A 19,911-nucleotide genomic window follows, 5' to 3' on the forward strand; every position below is an offset into this window, starting at 1 on the left:
GAATCTTAAGACTGATGCACGAGGCTGGGCACAAGGGCTCATGCCTGTAATCCCAGCACTTCGGGAGGCTAAGGAGGGCGTATTGCTTGAGGCCAGGAGTTTGAGACCAGTCTGGGCAATGTGGTGAAACCCCATCTCTTACAAAAACTAAAAGAAGAGTTAGTTGAGTGTGGCGGCTTGCACCTGTAATCCCAACTACTTGGGAGGCTGAGGTAGGAGGAGCACCTGAGCCTGGACGGTTAAGGCTGCAGTGAGCCATAATTGTGCCACTGCACTCTAGCCTGGGCAACAGAGCAAGACTTTGTCTCTAAATAAATAAATAATAAAACATTAAAAAATTAGCCGGGCGTGGTGGCACCTCCCTGTAGTCCCAGTTACTGGGGAGGCTGAGGGAGGCTTGAGCCCAGGAGCTGGAGGCTGCTGTGGAGTCACAATTGTGTCACTACACTCCAGCCTGAGTGACAGAGCCAAAACCCTGTCTCAAAAACAAAACAATACTATGTCAGGCATGGTGGTTCATGCCTGTAATCCCAGCACTTTGGGAGGCCGAGGCAGGCAAATCACCTGAGGTCAGGAGTTCAAGACCAGCCTAGCCAACATGGTGAAACCCTGTCTCTACTAAAAATACAAAAATTAGCTGGGTATGATGGTGGGCACCTGTAATCCCAGCTACTCGAGAGGCTGAGACTGGCAAATCGCCTGAGGTTAGGAGTTGCAGAGCAGGATGGCCAACATGGCGAAACCCCGTCTCCACCTTAAAAATACAAACATTAGCCAGGCGTTGTGGCACATGCCTGTAATCCCAGCCGCTCGGGAGGCTGAGGCAGGAGAATCTCTTGAACCTGGGAGGCGGAGGTTGCAGTGAGCAGAGATTGCGCCGTTGCACTCCAGCCTGGGCAACAGAATGAGACTGCCTCTCAATAAAATAAATAAATAAATAAATAAATAAATAAATAAATAAATAAATACTGATGTATGAACTAAATGGATGATGAATTCCCTCACTAGAGGAGGAGGTATAGCAAAGCAGTGAAGAACCCAGCTCTGTACCCACATGACCCATCAGTGGCACTCCTGGGCATCTATCCAAGAGAATGGAAAATACATGTCCACACAAAAGCTCTTACATGAATGTTCATAGCAGCATTACTCATAATAGCCAAAAAGAAAAAACAAAAGGAAACAATCTAAATGTTCATCAACTAACTGATGAATGGGAAAACAAGTGTGGTATATCCATATACTAGAATAGCGTTCAGCCCTAAAGAGGAATGGAATACTGATACATGTTACAACATGGATGAACCTTGAAAACATCATGCTAAGTGACAGAAGCCAGGTGCAAAAGTCCACATAGTATATGATTCAATTTACATGAAATGTCCTAAATAGAAAAATCCATGGCTGGGCATGGTATCTCATGCCTGTAATCCCAGCGCTTTGGGAGGCCGAGGTAGGTGAATCACCTGAGGTAAGGAGTTCGAGACCAGCCTCGCCAACATGGCGAAACCTTGTCTCTACTAAATACAAAAAATTAGCCAGGCTTGGTGGCAGGTGCCTGTAATCCCAGCTACTTGGGAGGCTGAGGCAGGAGGATTGCTTGAACCTGGGAGGCAGAGGTTGCAGTGAGCTGAGATCGCGCCATTGCACTCCAGCATGGACAAGAAGAGAGAAACTCCATCTCGAAAAGTAAATAAATAAATAGAAACATCCACAAAGACAGAAAGTAGACTAGTGATGGCCTGGGCTAGGGGAGGCAGTGACGGGAAATAGAAATGACTGCTTAGGGGCGCAGGGTTTCTTTTTTGAGGTGATACAAACATTCTAAAATTGGTTGTGGTGATGGTTGCCTAACTTTGTGAATATACTAAGTCTCATTGACTGGTATACTTTATTTTATTTTATTTGAGACAAGGAGTGCAGTGGCGCAACCTTGGCTCACTGCAACCTCTGCCTCCCGGGCTCAAGCGATCCTCACACCTCAGCCTCCTGAGAGCTGGGACTTCAGGCGTGTACCACCATGCCTGGCTAGTTTTTTTGTATTTTTGGTAGAGACGGGGTTTTGCCATGTTGCTCGGGCTGGTCTCAAACCCTTGAGTTCATGCAATCTACCCACGTTGGCCTACTGAAGCGCTAGGATTACAAGTGTGAGCCACTGCACCTGGCCAGACGGGCACACTTTAAATGGATGAGTTGTATGGTATGTGGATTGTATTTCAACAAAGCTGTTTAACCCTTTTCCCGTTTGCCTAGAGAATACTTGGTGATGTTTGCGGCTGTAGTGTTTACCCTGAGACAATGTTACAATGAAATATCTCACTTTTATTATTATTTTCATATCACTCTAGTATATTGACATTAGAAACAAAAGCCATCGTTCTATTTACAGCATTCTGGTTTTAGTAGTGGTATTTTCTTTACAAAATATAGTAATACTCGATCGCTGAAAATGTCAAATCCTAGAAAACAGCATTCCTACAAGTGATGTTAACATGTTCTCAAACAGTTGTTGGCCAAAGATTCATTTGATGGATTTGATTTTTCTAAAATAGATGATTCGGATGATTCAGACAGTTCTGATGCTAGTTCTGTTTAGAAATAAATCCAAGAACAGTTTTTATATTTTATTTTCACATTGAAAATCAATCAGATGGCTGGGCACGGTGGCTCATGCTTGTAATCCCAGCACTTTGGGAGGCCGAGGCAGGCGGATCACAAGTTCAGGAGTTTGAGACCAGCCTGGCCAACATAGTGAAACTCTGTCTCTATTAAAAATACAAAAATCAGCTGGGCGTGGTGGTGGGTGCCTGTAATCCCAGCTACTCGGGAGGCTGAGGCAGGAGAATCACTTGAACCTGGGAGGTGGAGGTTGCAGTGAGCTGAGATTGCGCCACTGCACTCCAGCCTGGGCGACAGAGCTAGACTCCATCTCAAAAAAAAAAAAAAAAATTCAGATTTCCTTCAGCCTCAAAGATCATGTTTATGTAAAATTAAATGAGCGCTGGCGGCGAGCTGCACTTTTTTCTACTAAACGGGAAAAGGGTTAAAAAAAAAAAAAGATTCTGGGCCAGGCGCGGTGGCTCAAGCCTGTAATCCCAGCACTTTGGGAGGCCGAGACGGGCGGATCACGAGGTCAGGAGATCAAGACCATCCTGGCTAACCCGGTGAAACCCCATCTCTACTAAAAAATACAAAAAACTAGCCCGGTGAGGTGGCGGGTGCCTGTAGTCCCAGCTACTCGGGAGGCTGAAGCAGGAGAATGGCGTAAACCCGGGAGGCAGAGCTTGCAGTGAGCTGAGATCCGGCCACTGCACTCCAGCCTGGGCGACAGAGCAAGACTCTGTCTCAAAAAAAAAAAAAAAAAAAAAAAAGATTCTGGGCTGGGCGCGGTGGCTCAAGCCTGTAATCCCAGCACTTTGGGAGGCCAAGACGGGCGGATCACGAGCTCAGGAGATCGAGACCATCCTGGCTAACATGGTGAAACCCCATCTCTACTAAAAAATACAAAAACAAAAAAAACTAGCTGGGCGAGGTGGCGGGCGTCTGTAGTCCCAGCTACTCGGGAGGCTGAGGCAGGAGAATGGCATAAATCCGGGAGGCGGAGCTTGCAGTGAGCTGAGATCCAGCCACTGCACTCCCCCCTGGGTGACAGAGCGAGACTCCGTCTCGAAAAAAAAAAGAAAAAGATTCTGGCCTCAGTTTTTTAATCTCTGAAATGGAGATGATAGTTGTTATGTAAAGCACTCAGAACAGTGTGTAGTACATAGTAAGCCCTACATAAGGGTTAAGTATTACTGATATTATTTTTACTGATATGTGTCTCCTAGGACACCCCTTAGCTGGTTTTAAGGCACTCAAGAAGCTGAGTCAAAAGAATGCTTAGAAAGCATGAAGTCAGAAGTACGTGGATGTCCTTGTGGGATACTGCATTAGACCTTGGAAAGCCCTTCATTTGCTTATCCATCAGTTATATGAATATGTGCCAGGCACTGCTCTCAGTGCTGGGAAAACAACAATGACTAAAATAGACACAATTTCCTGCTGGTATGAAGCTTTTATCTTAGTAGAGGAAGACTGGAAATGAACAAATAAACAAACAAAAAATTGGAGCAGGCAGGGATCAGTATTCTGAAAAAACAAAAAGTTAGTATGATGGAAACCGGGGAGCACATTAGGTTGAGAGTCGAGGAAGTCCCCTCAGAGAAGGGGACATTCTGGTCCTGAAAACCTCTTGGGGAAGGGCATTCTGGCTGTGGGAATAGCTGCTGCAAAGGTCCTGAAGCAGGAACACACCAGGTATGTGGCAGGAAAAGAGAGAAGGCCAGTGTGGCTAGAATGTGTTGAGCTTGGAGACAAGGAGTGGTGGGAAGTAAGGATGAAAACATAGGAAGGGGCCGGGCGCGGTGGCTCAAGCCTGTAATCCCAGCACTTTGGGAGGCCGAGACGGGCGGATCACGAGGTCAGGAGATCGAGACCATCCTGGCGAACACGGTGAAACCCCGTCTCTACTAAAAAATACAAAAAACTAGACGGGCGCGGTGGCGGGCGCCTGTTGTCCCAGCTACTCGGGAGGCTGAGGCAGGAGAATGGCATGAACCCGGGAGGCGGAGCTTGCAGTGAGCTGAGATCCGGCCACTGCACTCCAGCCTGGGCGACACAGCGAGACTCCGTCTCAAAAAAAAAAAAAAAAAAAAAAAAGAAAACATAGGAAGGGCCTGCAGGTCATATGTGACAGCTGATTCCACGAGGGCCTCCGGTGATCCCTGCCTTATTTTAATTATTTGTTTATTTGTTTTTTGAAGACAGAATCTCACTTTGTCACCCAGGCTGGAGTGCAGTGGAGTGATCTCGGCTCACTGCAACTTCTGCCTCCTGGGTTCAAGCAATTCTTCTGCCTCAGCTTCCCAAGTAGCTGGGAATACAGGTGCGCGCCACTACCGCCCAGCTAATTTTTGTATTTTTAGTAGAGATGGTGTTTCACTATGTTGGCCAGGCTGGTCTCGATCTCCTGATCTCAAATGATCCACCCGTCTCGGCCTCCCAAAGTGCTGGGATTACAGGCATGAGCCACCATGCCCAGCCAATCCCTGCCTCTTGGTGTTAACTCCCTGCGTGGTCCCTCCACATTGAACAGGGCTGTCCTGTGTCCAATAGGATATTAGAGAAATGATGGGGTGTGGCCAGGTGCGGTGGCTTACGCCTGTAATCCCAGCACTTTGGGAGGCGGAGGTGGGCGGATCACGAGGTCAGGAGATCAAGACCATCCTGGCCAACACGGTGAAACCCCATCTCTACTAAAAATACAAAAAAATTAGCTGGGTGTGTTGGCGGGCGCCTGTAGTCCCAGCTACTTGGGAGGCTGAGGCAGAAGAATGGCGTGAACCCAGGAGGCGGAGCTTGCAGCTGTAGTCCCAGCTATTCAGGAGGCTGAGGCAGGAGAATGGCGTGAACCCAGGAGGCGCAGCTTGCAGTGAGCTGAGACTGCGTCACTGCACTTCAGTCTGGGTGACAGAGCGAGACTCTGTTTCAAAAAAAAAAAAAAAAGAGATAATGGGGTGTGACTTCCAGGGATAGATCCTAGGAGACATTGAGGCCTCCTCCTTGTTCTTGCTTGGATCATTTGCTCTGGAGGAAGCCGGAAGCCATGTCCTGAGGACAAACAGCCCAGTGGAGAGTCCACATGGTGGGGAACTGAGCCCTCCTGTCAACACCCAGCATTAACTTTTCATGTGAGTGAGGCACCTTGGGTGTCCTAGCCCCAGCTAAGCCTTCCGATGACTGAGCTGAGATCTTGACTTTAACCTCATGACCCCAGAGCCAGGCCATCGGAGCTGCTCCCAGATTCCTGACCTACAGAAACGGTCTGAAATAATAGATGTATAATTTTTTTTTTAAACTCTCTCTCTTTAAATTTTTTTTTTCCCTTTGCTTTTCCTGTAAGTCAGGAAACAAAGATACGTGTTGTTTTTTGTTTTTGTTTTTGTTTTAGACAGGATCTCACTCTGTTACCCAGGCTGGAATGCAGTGGCGCAATGTAGGTTCACTGTAACTTCCACCTCCCGGCCCAAACAATCCTCCAACTTCAACCTCCCAAGTAGCTGGGACTACAGGCATGTGCCACCACGCCCAGCTAATTTTTGTATTTTTTGTAGAGATGAGGTTTCATCATGTTTGCCAGGGTGGTCTGGAACTCCTGACCTCAGATAATCCACCCGCCTCAGCCTCCCAAAGTGCTGGGATTACAGGCATGAACCATCGTGCCTGGCCCAGATTTGTATTGTTTAGAGCACCAAATTCCCGGTCAGTTTATTATGCAGTAATAGACTACCAGTATACCACAGTGACGTGGGATTTTAGTCGAAGTATGATGAAATGCCATTTAAGGAGTTCATGCAGGGGAAGGTCATGACCTGACTTCTGGTGTGGAAAGACCTTCTGGCTACGAGGTGGAATCTGGATAATAGGGAGCTAGAGAAGAAGCAGGGGTCTAGTTAGGAGCTATTTTTTTTTTTTTAGATGGAGTCTTGGTCTGTCGCCCAGGCTGGAGTGCAATGGCACGATCTTGGCTCACTGCAACCTCCACCTCCTGGGTTCAAGTGATTCTCCTGCCTCAGCCTCCCGAGTAGCTGGGATTACAGGCGCCCACCACCATGCCTGGCTAATTTTTGGATTTTTAGTAGAGACGGGGTTTCACCATCTCAGCCAGGCTGGTCTTGAACTCCTGACCTCATGATCCACCTGCCTTGGCCTACCAAAGTGCTGGGATTACAGGCATGAGCCACTGTGCCCAGCCTTTGTGGTTGTTTTTGTTTCAGTTTGTTTGTTTGTTTTGAGACAGAGTCTCGCTCTGTCGCCAGGCTGAAGTGCAGTGGCATGATCTCGGCTCACTGCAACCTCCGCCTCCTGGGTTCAAGCAATTCTCCTGCCTCAGCCTCCCGCGTAGCTGGGACTACAGTCACGTGCCACAATGCCCAGCTAATTTTTGTATTTTTAGTAGAGATGGGGTTTCACCATGTTGGCCAGGATGGTCTCGATCTCTTGACCTTGTGATCCCCCTGCTTCGGCTTCCCAAAATGCTGGGATTACAGGTGTGAGCCACCACACCTGGCGTTAGGAGCGATTAAACTAGTACAGCAGGTGTTGATGATGGCCTGGACCCAGGTCGTAGAGTTGGAAATGACAGAAGTGGATATATTAGAGTTGTAATTGGAGTTAGAACCCATAGAACTTGCTGACAGATGAATATGGTAAAGGAGGCAAGGGAAGAAATCAAACATGCCAGGTTTTGACTGAAGCAACTAGGTATTCAGCAGTGCCATTTCCTGCCAAGGGGAGGCAGCTGGGATTACAGGTACCCTCCACCACACCCGGCTGTTTTTTATTTTAAAGACAGGGTCTTACTCTGTTGTCCGGGCTGGAGTGTATTGAAGCTGTCATAGCTCACTGAGGCCTCCAACTCCTGCCCTCAAGCAATCTTCCTGCCTCAGCCTCTCAGAAGAAAGTATTTCTAAGACAGAGAAGGGTGGGCCAAAAATAGCTGTAACTGTTTCAGGAAGCATGTTTTGTTACCCTACAAGGCCCTGACCATTCAGTGACAAAGAGTGCTTCTCTGCACAATGGTTGACTGCCTCTTGAATACTCTCCATCCTGTTCCAAATAATGTGTCTCCCTCTGTAGATGACCCAGTGTTCTATTGGACTGGGAGGAACCCAGCTACCTCCTCCCATTGGTGTACCTCCCAGATTGAACCAACTCAGTTTTAGAGAACCCCAGAGGCAACTATGTAAATATGGTTTAGATACAGCAGGGGGCTTCTTTGGCCCTTATAGATCTAGACACTGTTACTTAAACCCTGTTTGAAAGACTTCTTTGAGGCTGGGTGCAGTGGTGCACACTTGTAAGCCCAGCACTTTCGCAGGACAAGGTGGGTGGATCACTTGAGGTCAGGAGTTCGAGACCAGCCTGACCAACATGGTGAAACCCTACCTTTACTAAAAATACAAAAATTAGCCAGGCATGGTGGCAGGTGCCTGTAATCCCCACTATTCAAGAGGCTGAGGCAGCAGAATTGCTTGAACCTGGGAAACGGAGGTTGCAGTGAGCCGAGATCGCACCATTGCACTCCAGCCTGGGCAACAGAGCGAGACTGTCTCAGAAAAAAAAAAAAGAAGAAGACGACTTCTTTGCAGGATCATATGTTCTCACGGTTGCTTCTGGTTCCCATGAACTGGTTTACTTCAGGGACTCTCCCACCATCCCACGGGTGTAGTTCCTTATCCAAGAGCACAGACTGAGATGTGAAACATATCCTTGCCGCTTGTCACCAAACCAACCACTCACACAAGGTTTCTATATATGTAGAGATCTCTGTAGAACAGTTGGTAAGATGCAGGGATTTACATCGTAGAAATATGAGCAGCTTTCAATTCAGTGTCAGTGTTTTTTCTCCAAAAGTCCTCTGCCATTTCCACAGTTCAGGATCCAGCTTCCTTACACTCAGCCTTCCTCTCTGCTCTCTCCTCTTTTTCTCTTCCAATTCTAATTTTTTGGTTCATTTTTAAAATGCATGTTGGGTATGGTGGCTCACGCCTGTAATCCCAGCACTTTGGGAGGTTGAGGCGGGGGGATCACTTGAGGTCAGGAGTTTTAGACCAGCCTGGCTAACACAACAAAACCCTGTCTCAACTAAAAATATAAAAATTAGCCAGGCGTGGTGGTGCACACCTGTGATCCCAGCTACTTGGGAGACTGAGGTGGGAGGATTGCTTGAACCAGGAAGAGGTTCCAGTGAGCCTAGATTGCACCACTACATTCCAGCCTGAGGAACAGAGTGAGACTCCATTTCAAAAAAAAAAAAAAAAAAAAAAAGCAGCTGGCTCTCACACCTGTAATCCCAGCACTTTGGGAAGCTGAGGTGGGTGGATCACCTGAGGTCAGGAGATTGAGACCAGCCTGGGCAACATAGTGAAACCCCATCTCTACTAAAAATACAAAAAAGTAGCTGGGATTGCTGGTGGGCGCCTGTAATCCCAGCTACTAGGGAGCCTGAGGCAGGAGAATCGCTTGAACCCGGGAGGCGGAGGTTGCAGGGAGCTGAAATTGTGCCATTGCACTCCAGCCTGGGCAACAAGAGTGAAACTCCGTCTCAAAAAAAGCAAAACAAAACAAAAACAAAAAACAAAAGCACTCCTCATTCTTCTCCCCACACCCCAGCCCCTGGCAACCATTTATGGCCGGGCACAGGGGCTCTTGCCTTTAATGCCAGCACTTTGGGAGGCCGAGGTCGGCAGATCACCTGAGGTCAGGAGTTCGAGACCAGCCTGTCCAACATGGTGAAACACTGTCTCTACTAAAAGTACAAAAATTAGCCACGTGTGGTAGCACGTGCCTGTAATCCCAGCTACCCGGTGGACTGAGGCAAGAGAAACTCTGGAACCCGGGAGGCGGAGGCTGCAGTGAGCTGAGATCATGCCACTGTACTCCAGCCTGGGTGACAGAGTGAGACTCCATCTCAAAAAAGAAATAAATAAAAATAAACAGGCCAGTTGTGGTAGCTCACATCTGTAATCCCAGCACTTTGGGAAGCTGAGGGCAGTGGATCATTTGAGGTCAGGAGTTCAAGACCAGCCTGGCCAACATAGTGAAACCCTGTCTCTACTAAAAATACAAAAATTAGCTGGGCATGGTGGCAGGCACCTGTAGTTCCAGCTACTCGGGAAGTTGAGGCAGGAGAATCACTTGAACCAGGAAGGCAGAGGTTGCCGTGAGTTGGGATCACACCACTGCACTCCAACCTGGATGACAAAGCGAGACTCCATCTCAAAAATAAAATAGGCCGGGTGCGGTGGCTCACGCCTGTAATCCCAGCACTTTGGGAGGCCGAGATGGGCGGATCATGAGGTCAGGAGATCGAGACCATCCTGGCTAACATGGTGAAACCCCGTCTCTACTAAAAATACAAAAAAAATTAGCCGGGCACGGTGGCGGGTGCCTGTAGTCCCAGCTACATAGGAGGCTGAGGCAGGAGAATGGCGTGAACCGGGAAGGCAGAGCTTGCAGTGAGTGGAGATCGCGCCACTGCACTCCAGCCTGGGCGACAGAGCGAGACTTCGTCTCAAAAAATAAATAAATAAAATAAAATCAAAAATAAATAAATAAATGCAGAGCATTTGGGCTCATTCTCTTACTGCTTTGATGCAGGCTGACCTGGGCTCTGGGTCTCATCTTTTCTTAAAACATTTACCAGTGATTTTCGTAAACAAAGACAGTTTCCTCCCCAGGAGGAATTTTGGTGTCACCATTAGGATACAAATGTACCTGTCAACAATCCCTCTGATAATCTGAGAGAAACTAAAAAGTAGTAAGGCACTATCCATGCTCTCAAAGAGCTTAAAATTTAGTGAATGTAGTGATATTTACACCTCAAATGCTAAGAAACCGTGCAAAAATAGTCCAGAATGCCAGGCAGAGATGACTGGGACTGGTATTTGGGAAATAAAGTGCCAGATAAGGTTCCTGGGGTGGGAGTAGGGCTGGATATCTCGTCAGCTAGTGCTTGGACCACCACGGCTGGCTCCGTGTCCCTGCTGGCTCCTGTCTCTCTCTCTCTCTTTTTTTTTTTTTTTTTTGAGACAGAGTCTTGCTCTCTTGACCAGGCTGGAGTGCAGTGTTGTGCTCTCAAATCACTGCAACCTCTGCTTCCCAGGTAAAAGCGATTCTCCTGCTTCAGCCTCCCGAATAGCTGGGATTACAGACGTGTGCCACCACGCCTGGCTAATTTATATGTTTAGTAGAGACGGGGTTTTACCATGTTGGCCAGGCTGGTCTTGACCTCCTGACCTCAGGTGATCTGCCCACCCCAGCCTCCCAAAGTGCTGGGATTACAGGCATCAGCCACTGTGCCCGGCCCTTATTGTTCTTTTCTTTTCTTTCTTTTGAGACAATCTTCCTGTGTCACCCAGGCTGGAGTACAGTGATATGAACACAGCTGACTCTAGCCTTGACCTCCTGGGCTCAACGGATCCTCCCGTGTACTATAGCTGGGGCCACAGGCGTGCGTCGCCATGCCTGGCTAATTAAAAAAAATTTTTTTTTGTAGAGACAAGGTCTCACTTTGTTGTCCAGGATGGTCTCCAACTCCTGGCCTCAAGCAATCCTCCTGCCTTGGCCTCCCAAAGTGCTGGGATTAAACAGACGTGAGCTACCACACCTGGCCCAAAAATGCTATTTCTAGTTTATCTTCTACAAACTCATCTTCCTCTTAAGCTTGACTGTCTCATTTCACTGCTTAAAAATGTTGGAGGAGGAAATGTTCTCCTCCAGCATTTATCTTCTGGTGATTCATAACTTCCCTGGCTCCTTAGAAAATAGTCACAATCTCTTCTAGCTTTATCTTCTGCTGCAGTCCCTCTGACCATACCCCAAACTATCCATGCACAACAGGTAATGAAGATTAGTCTCAGTTTCCACTAATGTGCAGTGAAATACAGCTTCTGCTCTGGAAGTTAAGATGGCTGCTTTGCAGCACATGGAAGACCTTGGTGTCTGTGAGTATAGACTAAGCCTACTGATTTCATTATTCCTGGAAAGCAAACAAAAAGAGGCTTCCAGTACAGGGAATATCAAAGATCAGTAAGATGATACATGCATGATGCTAAACTTATGGCTAGGCAACCTCTGCTCTATTGCCTTTTTTTTGAGACAGAGTCTCACTCTGTCGCCCAGGCTGGAGTGCAATGGCATGATCTTGGCTCACTGCAACCTCCACCTCCGGGTTCAAGTGATTCTCCTGCCTCAGCCTCCCAAGTAGCTAGGATTTCAGGTGCACACCACCACGCTTGGCTAATTTTTGTATTTTTTTGTGGAGATGGGGTTTCATCATGTTGGCCAGGCTGGTCTCGAACTCCTGACATCAAGTTATCTGCTCACCACGGCTTCCCAAAGTGCTGGGATTACAGGTGTGAGCCACTGCTCCACTGACATTTTGAACCGGATGATTCTTTGTTGTGGGTGGTACTGTAAGTTGCAGGATATTTAGCAACATTCCTGGCCTCTACACATTAGATGCCAGTAGCAGCCCTCTCCCAACCCCGTAGTGACAACCAAAAATGTCTCCAGACATTGCCAAATGTTCCTAGGAGGCAAAACCATCCCCCGACTGACAGTCTGTGTAGGCTCACACCTAGAATCCTAGCACTATATATATACATATTTTTGAGACAGAGTCTTGCTCTGTCGCCAGGCTGGAGTGCAGTGGCATGATCTCGGCTCGTTGCAGTCTCTGCCTCCTCGGTTCAAGCGATTCCTCTGCCTCAGCCTCCCGAGTAGCTGGGATTACAGGCGCCCAAGACTATGCCCGGCTAGCTTTTGGTATTTTAGTAGAGACGGGGTTTCACCATGTTGGCCAGGCTGGTCAATCTCCTGACCTCATGATCCACCTGCCTCAGCCTCCCAAAGTGCTGGGATTACAGGCGTGAGCCACCACACCTGGCTGAATCCTAGCACTTTGGGAGGCGGAGGCAAGAGGACTGCTTGAGTCCAGGAGGTTGAGACCATCCTGGGCAACACAGTGAGACCCTATCTCTACAAAAAAAAAAAAAAATTAGAAAGAGAATCTATGTGTGTCTGCGTGTGTATACATATACTTTTTTTTTTTTTTTTTTTTTTTTTTTTTTGAGATGGCATCTTGCTCTATCGCCCAGGCCGGAGTGCAGTGGTGCGATTCAGGCTCACTGCAACCTCTGCCTCCCGGGTTCAAGCAATTCTCCTGCCTCAACCTCCCAAGTAGCTGGGATTACAGGTACCCAGCTGCATGCCTGGCTAATTTGGTATTTTAGTAGAGACGAGGTTTTGCCAGGCTGGTCTTGACCTCCTGACCTCATGTGACCTGTCTGCCTTGGCCTTCCAAAGTGCTGGGATTACAGGCATGGGCCACCTCACCCAGCTACATACATTTTAAAAATCGAGATATAACTTAAATACACTAAAACCTACAGATTTTAAGTATATAGTTGAATAAGTTTTGATAAATATATAAACCTACATAACTCTCACCCTAATCAAGATATGGGGCATTTCCTTCATCTCCCAAAAGTTCCCTTCTGCCCTTTTGCAGTCCGTCCTTGCCTATCCCCCAGATTCCCATCTTAGGAGTTGATATGAATGGAATTGCAGGGTACATAACCTGTTGTATCTGGCTTCTTCCCTTCCTCATGCCATTTGTGTGATTCTTTCAGATTGGGATGTGTATCAGTGACCTCATTTATGTATGTATGTATGTATGTATGTATGTATGTATGTATGTATTTTGAGAGATGGATTCTTGCTCTGTCACCCAGGCTGGAGTGCAGTGGCACGATCTTGGCTCTCTGCCTCTGGGTTCAAGCAATTCTCCTGCCTCAGCCTCCTGAGTAGCTGGGATTACTGGCACTCGCCACCACGCCCAGCTAACTTTTGTATTTTTTGTAAAGACAGGGTTTCACCATGTTGGCCAGGCTGGTCTTGAACTCCTAACCTCATGATCCGCCCACCTCGGCCTCCCAAAGTGCTGAGATTAGAGGAGTTAGCCACCGCATCCGGCCTCATTCACTTATGTGTGTGGCTAAGTAGTATTCCCTTGTTCAGATCCACCACCATTTGTGTACCTGTTCACCAGCTGATGGCTATTCAATTTGTTTCCCATTTGGGGTGCTTATGAACAATGTCTTTGGGTGGCCATTTCTTGTTACCCAGAGATCTAACTTTTGCAGACTGTGAATGCAGTGTGGGAATGGGACCGTGGTGTGGCCAGTGCTGATGTTGTGTCGTAAAGTTGTGCCATCTATTTCTGGACCACTCTTGTTTTTTTGTTTTGTTTTGGGTTTTTTTTTTTTTTTTTTTTTGAGACAGAGTCTCGCTCTGTTGCCCAGGCTGGAGTGCAGTGGCGTGATCTCGGTTCACTGCAAGCTCCACCTCCTAGGTTTACGCCATTCTCCTGCCTCAGCCTCCCGAGTAGCTGGGACTACAAGTGCCCACCACCACACCCAGCCAATTTTGTTTTTGTATTTTTAGTAGAGACAGGGTTTCACCATGTTAGCCAGGATAGTCTTGATCTCCTGACCTCATGATCCACCCACCTTGGCCTCCCAAAGTGCTGGGATTACAGGCGTGAGCCACTGCGCCCGGCCTTTTTTGTTTTTTTGAGGCAGGTCTCACTCTGTTGCCCAGGCTGGAGTGCAGTGGTGCAGTCACAGCTCACTGCAGGCTCAACTTCCTGGGCTCAAATGATCCTTCCACGTCAGTCTCCTGGGTAGCTGGCACCACAGGTGTGCACCATGCCTGGCTAATTATTTTTATTTTTAAATTTTTTGTAGAAATGGAGGCTCCCTGTGTTGACCTGGCTGGTCTCAAACTCCTGGGCTCAAGTGACTCTCCCACCTTGGCCTCCCAAAGTGTTGGTATTACAAGCTTGGCCCAGACCACTCTTCAGGGGGACAAAGACGTGTCAGAATGGTCTTACTGGGAGTATTTACGACAATTTTCTTCAGCGGGACCTCATGGTTGAATCAGAGGGCCCAAGAGGAGCCCCTTGTCAGTGAGACATCACTACTGCGCGATGCAAGTATTAAAGGAGCAGCTTCTCCTAAAAATATCACTCACAACTTAGAGGCAAGAGGCTCTTGCCGATGGAGCAAGCCAATCGTGGGAACTGTCTGCTCAAGAATTGACAGCTCAGATAATTTCACCAGGCCTCACATCACAAGTATCCTCAGTCTCAACCTCGAATGCCAGCCTCTGTCTTCCTCCACTGCTATCTCCCTCCAAACCTTTCCCCTGTGTTATGCGAAGCCCATTATTTCTTTTTTATTACTTTTTTCTCTTTTGAACTTTTTTTAATAGAGAAGGCATCTCGCTACGTTCTCCAGGCAGGTCTTCTAGGCTCAAGCCATCTGCCCACCTCTGCTTCCCGAAGTGCTGGAATTACAGGCATGCAGGCATGAGCCACCGCACCCAGCTCCCTTCTTTTCTTTTTTTTGAGATGGAGTCTCGCTTTGTCACCCAGACTGGAGTGCAGTGGAGCTGTCTTGGCTCACTACAACCTCTGCATCCCAGGTTCGAGCGATTTTCTCACCTCAGCCTCCTGAGTAGCTGGGATTACAGGTGCCCGCCACCATGCCCAGCTAATTTTTGTAGTTTTGTAGAGACAGGGTTTCACCATGTTGGCCAGGCTAGTCTTGAACCCCTGACCTCAGGTGATGTGCCCGCCTCAGCCTCCCAAAGGGCTGGGCTTACAGATATGAGCCACTGCCCCCAGCCTCCTCCTGTTACTTTTAAACAAATGACTAGGTTGAAAAGGTGGCTGCCAGGCAGGATGGCCCATATCTGTAATCCCAGCATTTCAGGAGGCCGAGGTGGGTGGATCACCAGGTCAGGAGATCGAGACCAGCCTGACCAACATGGTGAAATCCCATCTCTACTAAAAATACAAAAATTAGCGGGGCATGGTGGCACACGCCTGTATTCCCAGCTACTCGGGAGGCTGAGGCGAGAGAATCGCTTGAACCCTGGAGGTGAAGGTTGCAGTGCGCCAAGATTGAGCCATTGCACTCCAGCCTAGGTGACAAGAGCGAAACTCTGTCTCAAAAAAAAAAAAAAAAAAAAAGAAAAAAGAAAAAAGAAAAAAAGAAAGAACTTTCAAAGCAAAGCATAGGGAACCATGTGACGAAGGAGCAGAGGTGGAAAGTTCTCTGACATGTTTAAAGAATGCTGGTGAATCTATGTGGCTGCAGGAATAGTTTAGCCTGCGGGAGTTCGATCTGGAAATGTATGTCTGAGTCCATTTATGAAGGGCTTTGAACATCAGGGAAAAAGATTTGGACCTATTTGCAAAGATGAACTATAGGTTTTTGTGTGTAGGGTAGTGACATGATTCCAACGGTGTTTTAGGCAACAGCTAAACTGGGTCATACAAGATTAGATACCAAAATGCCATTTTCTTGTCCAGCTGAGAAAGGAATTTTAATTACGTAATTAAATTCGTGAATGTGGGAAGGGGTTCTTACTTCACAGGGCCAACCTCAGCTCCTTCCCAATTTTATAAATAAGTTTTGTTTGTGTTTTTGTTTTTTTAAACAAGCCTTCCAGACTTAGATCTCTGGGAAAAGAGAAGTAAATACTGACACAGGCTTGTTTTGTTTTCCCAAGAGGGGTCTACCAGGCGATTTCTCTAATTACCTAGAAAAAAAAAATTAACTTGTTTTTCCCTTAGATTTCAGCCGAGCTGGAAGGGGGAGGGAGAATTGCAGTATTGCCTTAGATTTTCTAGCTTCGGTTTGGACGTAATATTCGTCCTGAGGGAGTCCCTCCAAGGCCTCTCGGAGCAGGGAGCCTCCAGGCATTTGTTCCCAGCAACAAGGAGGGAGCTTAGAAGAATTTAAGAGAGGCGGGGAGCTCTGTAAAGGGCTTATTTTAAAAAGAAAGGGAAAAAGGCGGTGGGGGGGCGTGCCGCCTATCTTTTTAGAATAATTCCGTAGGAAAACGAATTGAAGCTAAAGCCGTGCCCTCTGGTCAGGGCTTCTGGACTAGAAAGTGCCTGAGCATTACGCCCAGGAAAGGACAGTTGCTTTTCACTCTCCCGGTCGCATCACTCGGCACCTAATTCCGCCAGGCTCTCAGAGGGGCGGTTGCAGCTACAGCCTGGCACGCCGCGTAGCCAATAAGAAGCCAAAATTCACCCCATTCTCAAATTCTGACCAATCGGTGGCCTGAACTTTAGCTCTCTGCCAGGCGCCTCTGTTGTCCGGAACGGAGGCAAGCCCCCTTAGAGTTGCCAGTAACGGACATGGCTGCGGCCCCCGGAGGAGGGGACGTGAAGTGAGGGGGCTGGGAGGGGAGAGGACGCGGGCGAGCAAGACCGGCCCCGTGGCCCCGGTAAGTACGAGAAGGCCCGTGGCCCGAAAGCGGGGAACAAGGGGGCGTGGGGCTCGGCCTTGCGCGTCCTTTGGATTCTTGGTCAAGGAAAGGGGAGTCTGGGGTCTGCACCCAGAGAACGGCCTCAGGGGATGCCTCCTGAGGGGGAGTCCAGGGACTGGCTCTGGTCTCCAGCTCTTGACCATTGCCTTCCCCCGAGTCTTCAGACTCTTGCTCTCGGCCCTGGATTGGTCCATTGTGGGGTCTCTCGCCAGAAATAAAGCCTCTCGCCAACAAAGAATCCCTGCCCCAGGTCTGTCGTGCCTGGGCCCTGGCCCAGAGGGCTCCCAGCGCCGACGCCCTGAGTATTTATTTGGAGGCCCCTGGAAGTCCTCATACCCCGACCCAAATAAAGACCGTTGTGCCGCCTGCGCGCGCTCTCCGCAGCCGCCCGGGGTCCTCGCGCGGCCATCGCCAGCTGGATGGAGCCGGTCGAGGGGCTCCTGGCAGCCCTCCCTGATCTTGCAGTTTGGAGCGTGCTTTCTTTTCCTTCCGCCTTTCCAGAAGCGTTTTCAGGCTCCTCAGAAGCAACCATAGGCTACCATCCATGGCATCGGATAAAGTGATTCCTGTGCAATGCCCCGGTTCCTGTGCCGCACACCCCTGGAGCCCAGGTCTCCCGGTTCCTAGCATGCCACGATGCGGCCCCTGCCCGCTGCCCAGCGCCAGATGCAAGCAAAGCCCGGCTCTTTCATTGGTGTGTCACCGCGGGCTGCACTTTGGCATTGCCTTGGTCACGTGCTGCTACATCCCACCCTCTCTCCTGAGTTTTTCGGTGGCTCTTGAGGGAAAAAAGGAGGGAGCTCGTTATGGAATCTGTTTTCCTTCTGGTGTGTGGGTGTGTGCATTGGAGAGAAGGATCGTTTTCTCATGATTTATCCAAGACGCTAAGCTTTAGTGACATAGTTGTTATTCCACAGGTAACCTTGGAAGATGGAAGCAGGGAGGGGGCAGTTTTAACATTTTCATTTTGCAGATGTGGAGATTGTTCAGAGAGGCAAGGCCAGGGTCACCTAGAGCCAAACTAAAATCCGAAAGTCCAGGGGTGTTGAGTTCTTTATCCGCCAGAGCCAGTTGTTTCCTAGGTGTGACCTGAGGAAATCAAGTTCCCTGACTCCCCTGAGCCTCTTGCAGGGTGGCTCTGGGCATTAAAAGTCGGATCCTCCTATGCTTCCTGGCAATTACTAGGGTCTTCATGCCTGGTTTGCATTCATTAATTTTAAGAAGCCAGCAGGTAGTTCTCTGGCGAACTACTCGTATTAATATTTATTGTTGTCTCTGTCTATATTGGGGGCATAAATTATTTCAGTGATTCTCAGGGCAGCGAGAGGCAGAGTAGGAGGAAGGTGTGCCTCTTCCTTGTTTTTTGGGAACCATTATAGTGTCATTAGAGATGTTATTCACAGGAACGCGTTGCATACAGGAACAGCGTGGAGGCAGAAAAAGATTGAGAGCCACTGAGGAGAGAAGAAATGGCACTGTGGTATCTCTTTATAGTACTTTTGGCAAAAGAAGAGCTGATCTTGGTATTCTAAAGAGGTGGTTAAAAAAAAATGTTAGATCCTGAGGCAGAACTAAAATAATACAAATAAATAAAAAAATTTAAAACAATGGCATTAGTAAGGTTCAAAAGAGTCAAAATAATGCCTGTAATCCCAGCACTTTGGGAGGCTGATGTGGGAGGATTGCTTGAGCCCAGGAGTTTGAGATCAACCTGGGCAACACAGTGACACGAAAACCAAAAAATTAGCTGGGCATGGTGGCACATACCTGTGTTCCCAGCTCCTTGGGAGGTGGAGGCCAGAGGATTGCTTGAGTCCAGGTCGAGGCTGCAGTGAGCCATGATCATGCCACTGCACTCACTCCAGCCTGGGCAACAGAGCAAGACTCTGTCTCCAAAAAAAAAAAAAAGAGTCATGGAATCAGAAAGTTTGCAAATCACTGTAAAGATCAGAGCACATTAAAATTTAGACTATGGTAACCCTAGAACAGGAGACAGCACGTTCAGATAAAATCCTCAAAACATTGCAAGTCTTAGCTGCTATGTTAGCTCTAACTTCCTTGCTCACTGGTTCTCTTTGTCAAAACTGCAAACAGGAAAACTGGTGGATACTGTGGAGTAGTACATTGACCAGGGAGGTGAAGTACAATCCATCCTCTTCATCATCAGCCCCCAAATAATGAGAGTTAACTGCCCTTGAACCGCCAGACCACCACGCCCCTTGTTTGTGGTGACTTGACATCAGATGAGACTGGGAGAGCTAGGCCTGGACAGTGAAATGGAAGAGAACAGAAACCCCTTGACATTTCTATTTTGAGAAGTTGCTAGGGAGTGCCAGCTGCTAGTGCTGAGAACCAGCCTTTTGGAAACCTTAACTCCTGTAGAAACTAATGAGAAATGAAGGTTGTGATCGTCCAGTTCATCCCTGCTGCTCTCTCCCTAAGTTGGGCTTGAGAAACAGTTTCTACAGGAGAGGGAGGAGTCCTAATGTAAATACTACCTACACCCAAGGCTTTATGTATTTAGCTTAATCTCATGAATCAAGTTGAACTCTTACTATAGCAGTCCGAGCCTGAACGCCACAAAGCCTTTAAGTCCATTCCTGGTGTTCAAGTGAGAAGCTTCTGGGTCAGGCTTGGCACCAGTTGGTAAATATGTGTCAATATTTCTTATCTTACTATTGTGTTAGTGTTGTTTTTACGATGGTGCCTTTCTTTACCAAAATGATAGGATTTAAAAATATTGTTTAAAGGCCGTTTCCAGGCAGGCCTGGATTTGTTTATAGCAGCACAGGTGAACTAGAGGGTAGGCCATGGCTGAAACAGGAATGCTTTTCTTCCAAGCAGACCCGCCAGCCAGAATGTGTGGTTTGGTGATCAGGGGTTTGTGTAATAATAAGCTTTGCCTGTGGCTGCTGAGATGGTAGTAAACAGGATGGGTCACATGGCATGACAAGTAGTTTA

General features: G+C 48.1%; 1 protein-coding gene across 37 annotated transcripts in view; it reads left to right on the plus strand.

Annotated features, from left to right (window-relative positions):
- The window catches only part of TMEM94 (transmembrane protein 94), an 88,798-nt gene that overhangs the window by 26,219 nt on the left and 42,668 nt on the right, over positions 1-19,911 (plus strand). For 27 of the 37 annotated variants that reach the window (XM_045376690.2, XM_074020407.1, XM_074020406.1 and 24 more), the window contains exon 1: positions 16,801-16,908. The exons of the other annotated variants lie outside the window; for them this stretch is intronic. The gene's annotated coding sequence lies outside the window, so the exon portion shown is untranslated. Of the gene's footprint in view, positions 1-16,800; positions 16,909-19,911 lie in introns of those variants that run through there. 37 annotated transcript variants of the gene reach the window in all.

The sequence above is a fragment of the Macaca fascicularis genome, chromosome 16 (genome assembly GCF_037993035.2).
Source record: "Macaca fascicularis isolate 582-1 chromosome 16, T2T-MFA8v1.1".
In the NCBI taxonomy this organism is placed as follows: Eukaryota; Metazoa; Chordata; class Mammalia; order Primates; family Cercopithecidae; genus Macaca; species Macaca fascicularis.